General features: G+C 35.5%; 1 pseudogene; it reads left to right on the top strand.

The window, feature by feature from the left end:
- The first annotated feature begins 1,199 nt into the window (after positions 1 to 1,199).
- Positions 1,200 to 2,259, top strand: LOC111145806 (annotated as a pseudogene).
- The last annotated feature ends 2,501 nt before the right edge of the window (positions 2,260 to 4,760 follow it).

The raw sequence follows: 4,760 nt of genomic DNA on the forward strand, positions 1-4,760 counted from the left end.
GTAATTTGGAGAGTCACAGGGTTGAAAAGACCACTAGGATATTAAAAAAAAAAAAAAAAGTTTCTGCTCACATAATATGCTAACAATTTGTTGTAACTTTCTAATCATAGATTTATAGTTATATATTGTAATGAGGTAAAAAGCACCTTCGATACCATTAATTTTCCTGATATCCATGCCACCAATATTACCTTGCAGAAACAGTCTTAGCAAGTTAAAGTTAATTATGCAGATCATATGCTCATTTCTATAATCAAATAATTAAATGAATGATATTTGGTTCAAGATGGGACAAAGACACAATTCCCCATTTTCCTCTTGTTCCTGGTCATGCTAAAGTTACATAGAAAAAAATTAAATGAAAATTAGCAGTACTGGAAAAAAGAGAGAGAGAGGTTCTGATGACAGTTTGAGAAAAGACTAGAAGAGACAAAGCAGACAGGATCTGTTCATTGGGAAAATCACAGCAGGGAAACCGTGGCTTCAAATATCCTTTTCTTTTTCTTTTTTTTTTTAATTTAAATTCATTAGCCAACTTAAAGTACATCATTAGTTTCAGAGGTAATTGTCAATAATTTATCTCAAATATTCTAAGTAGAAGGGACAGAGGTCTGATTTTCCAAGGGATTCTCAAAGGTTCTCTGTGCTCAGAGTTACAAAGAGCACAACAAGACTGTACACAAATACCAGCGTAATTAATTATAGAATCACACTGGACAAGGCGAGACAACTAACTCTTACTCTTCTTTCTTAGGAAAACAGAGCACATAGTGACAAGACCTGAAGATAAAACCTAAGAGCTCTTCACACACCCATCCAGTCACATGCCTGAAGTCTCCAGCTCCTACCACTTCTTTCTGACATGGATGAAATACCTTACTTGGGCTTCCCAAGCAGTAGCTACAGATGTAGATAACCCAACCTAGTTACAGAGGAGTTAAATCTCTATGGGACAAATTCTAACCAGTGACAGAGGGATGCAGGAGGGTACAAGGCAAGAAAAAAGTCCTCTTTTCCTCACTCCTTGGGATGGACTTGAGTCTGAGTTTCTCTTTACCCCTCTATAAAAATGTCATAACGGAACAAGGAAGCACATTAGCCTTACAGGCTACGGTGTTTTTGAAGGAACTTGATCCAAGGTAGATGTTTGTCATATAAGGCTACATGAAAATGTTACTTATAAGATAATATGAGGGATTCTGCTGGTGCTGCAGCTACAGAATGGCCAGCTTTGGCGGGAAACACAGGCCCGGGGGGGAGGGGCAGCAGTATGGGAAAACAGTTGATGTGAAGAAAAGTAAATCCTGTGAAGCTGATGTCTCCAGTGACCTTCGAAAAGTAGAAAATCATTATAAGCTTTTTCTGCCTGAAGATTTCTATTGCTTCTGGAAGTTCTGTGAAGAACTTGATCCTGAAAACCCAGCTGATTCACTTTCTACAAGCCTTGGACTTCGATTAATAGGTCCTTATGATATCCTTGCCGGAAAACATAAAATGAAGAAAAAATCAGCAAGCCTGAATTTTAACCTTCACTGGAGATTTTACTATGATCCTCCTGAGTTCCAGACCATTGTTACTGGAGATAATAAAACTCAGTTCCACATGGGGTATTTCAGGGATTCTCCTGATGAACTTCCTGTATATGTTGGTACAAATGAAGCAAAGAAAAACTGCACAATTGTTCAAAACGGAGATAATGTGTTTGCCGCAAATTGTTTCTGATGAAAAAGCTTAAAGAAGTAACAGATAAAAAGAAAACTAGACTCTTGAAAAACATATATGAAAAACTCACAGAAGCAGCCAGAGAACTTGGGTACTCACTGGAACACAGAACCATGAAGATGAAACAAAGAGATAAGAAAGTCATGACAAAGACCTTTCATGGTGCAGGCTTGGTTGTCCCAGTAGATAAAAATGATGTTGGATACAGAGAGCTCCCTGAAACAGATGCCAACCTCAAGAGAATTTGCAAGACAACTGTTGAGGTGCCAAGTGATGAGGACAGACTGACTAAAAGCTTTTGCTCCCATTTAGGAAATGATGACTTTTGTGCACTTTGCTAATGATGAATGTGATTATGATATGGGGCTTGACCGGGGAATGGATCTCTTTTGTTATGGCTCACACTATTTTCATAAAGTTGCTGGCCAACTTTTACTTCTTGCATACAATCTGTTTAAGAGGAATCTCTTTGCAGAAATTATTGAAGATCATTTAGCAAACAGAAGTAAAGAAAACATAGACCAACTTTCAGCATGAATGAGAGTTGGCTTTCTTTCAGTGTATATTTTAAAGCATTAGTATAAACTTGTGATTTTTGTTTTGTTTTGTTTTTAAGGAATACAGAAAATAAATTGATGAAAATATTTACTAAAAAAAAGATAATATTGGGACGCCTGGGGTGGCTCAGTTGGTTAAGTCACTGCCTTTGACTTGGGTCATGATCCCAGGGTCCTGGGATCAGGAGTCCCACATTGGGCTCCTTGCTCAGCAGAGAGCCAGCTTCTCTCTCTGCCTCTGCCTGCCACTCTGCCTGCTTGTGTTCTCTCTCTCTCTCTCTCTCTCTCTCTCTCTCTCTGACAAATAAATAAAATCTTTAAAAAAAAAAAAGATAATATGAGGAATGACAAATTAAATGTAACAAAATGTATGAGTATACACATATTAAAAAACAGTTTGTAAAGATCTAAAAAGAGGTCTCAGTGGATATACATCTAATTCTTAAGAATAAGTAGGAGTAAAGATTTTTATTATTTATTTATACTTCTCTATTTAAAAGTTCTTTAGGTCATCTACTATATTTGTGATTTTAAAGAATACTAAAAAAGAAAAATATTATAAAATAAGCTCATATGATGGTATACTATTTTAAACTGAACATGGTGCAGATTTTTATATTACTGATAAGGAATTTTAGGTATCAGAAACAAAAATAGTTGAAAAATGGCTATTATTTTAAAAAATAAGGTAAATAAAATAAATGTTCACATCTTTTTCTATCTGCTTAACATTCACGGGTCGTAAATTGATAGTTTCTGTACTTAAAATAGGGACTATAATACAAAGCAATGTCTTTCAAAGTTGTATTTATACAACACAAAAGAAAATGCAAATCTGTCAGTTAATGGATTTTTTAAATCAATGTGAATAAACAAACAAGTAGATGAAAACTCTTCTTAAAAACTTAACTGAGAGAGTATTTTAGTTGTGCTCTGAATAACAGTATATCACTTGTGCTTTAAAGCCAAAGCCAAGCTCTTTATCTTTGCAAAAAAACTAATCTCCTTAAGAAAAAAAAATGAAATTGATCTCTTTCCTCTAATTTTATTAGATTAAAATTTTAATTTCCTATAATTAAAATTTAGGCACATAAAAATGACAGTGATAGCCTAATGAATATAATACTTCTTTAGCTGTCCATACATATATGCTCTCAGGATGCATTATGGGGCCTCTTTAAGATACCATCATAAATTGGTTTAAAAATACTTTTCTTCATTTTAAGCTGAAAGTGGGAAAATCTCCCACAGAGAAAGGGTAACATGTCCATACAATAACAGAGTATTAACAGAAGGTACTTATGTAAGTTATACTAAATTGACTTTATTCTATTATTCAGTTATTACCTTTAAAATGCAATATACAGTGGGGCACCAGGGTGGTTAAGCATCTGCCTTTGGCTCAGGTCATGATTTCAGGGTCCTGGGATTGAGCCCCATGTGGGGCTTCCTGATCAGCAGGGAGTCTGCTTCTCCATTTGCCCCTCACCTCCTCATGCTCTCTCACATGCTCTCTCTCTCAAATAAATAAATAAAATCTTAAAAATAAAGAAATTAAAAATTAAAAAAATAAAATAAAATGCAATATACAAATAAACCATTTTGTTTTCACAAAATAAAAATTTCGGGTATGCACTCCTGAATAACTTCCATTTGAATTCTTAGCAGTAAGAATAAACAATTGATTTTAGGTAAATTGCTAAACCAATATAAACACTTTTGTTTGTAGTGAAAGTAAGAGACTTTGAGGACCCTAGAGAAGGAAAGTGATCACGCATACACTGCTGGTGGGAATGTAAAATAGTACAGAAGGGAAAACATTCTAGCCATTTCATAAAGCACTAAATTTGCAACCATCAAAAACCCAGCAATCACAATTCTACACTTACCAGAGACACAAAAACCTAGGTTCTTCACAGCAGCATGTTTTGTAATTGCCAAAAACAGGAGACAACCCCATCCTTTTACAGGGGGGATGATTAAACTGACAGTGGCAACTCATACCATAAATACAATTTAGCAAATAAAAAGGAGACAGAGTATTAACACATTTGTACCACTGGGAAACTCACTTCCCAATGCAGAACACAGGTGGTCAGGTTTAATAAAGCGGGCACTCTGAATGAATTTCCAGAGAATGATTTTGAAGGAAAAATTCAATTCCCCAAAGATCCATACTGTACAATTTCCTTTTACAGAAAATTCTTGAAATGGCAGAATTCTGGAAGTGGGGACTAGCTTAGTAATCGCCAGGCACTGTCAGAATGGGTCAGGAGGGAGGTGATAGAGTGATGAAAAGACAATCAGAAGGATCCTTGCACTGAGGAAATGAGCTGTAATATGAAGGTTCAGATCCTGGCTATGACACTGTATCACAATTTTCCAGGACGTTATCCATGGGGGAAAGTGAGTAAATGGTACACAGGAATATTTCTATATAATTTCTTGCAAATGCGTAAGAATCCACAATGTAACGACAAC

This window comes from Enhydra lutris, unplaced genomic scaffold (genome assembly GCF_002288905.1).
Source record: "Enhydra lutris kenyoni isolate GAN:26980312 unplaced genomic scaffold, ASM228890v2 scaffoldscaffold1, whole genome shotgun sequence".
NCBI classification, from domain to species: domain Eukaryota; kingdom Metazoa; phylum Chordata; class Mammalia; order Carnivora; family Mustelidae; genus Enhydra; species Enhydra lutris.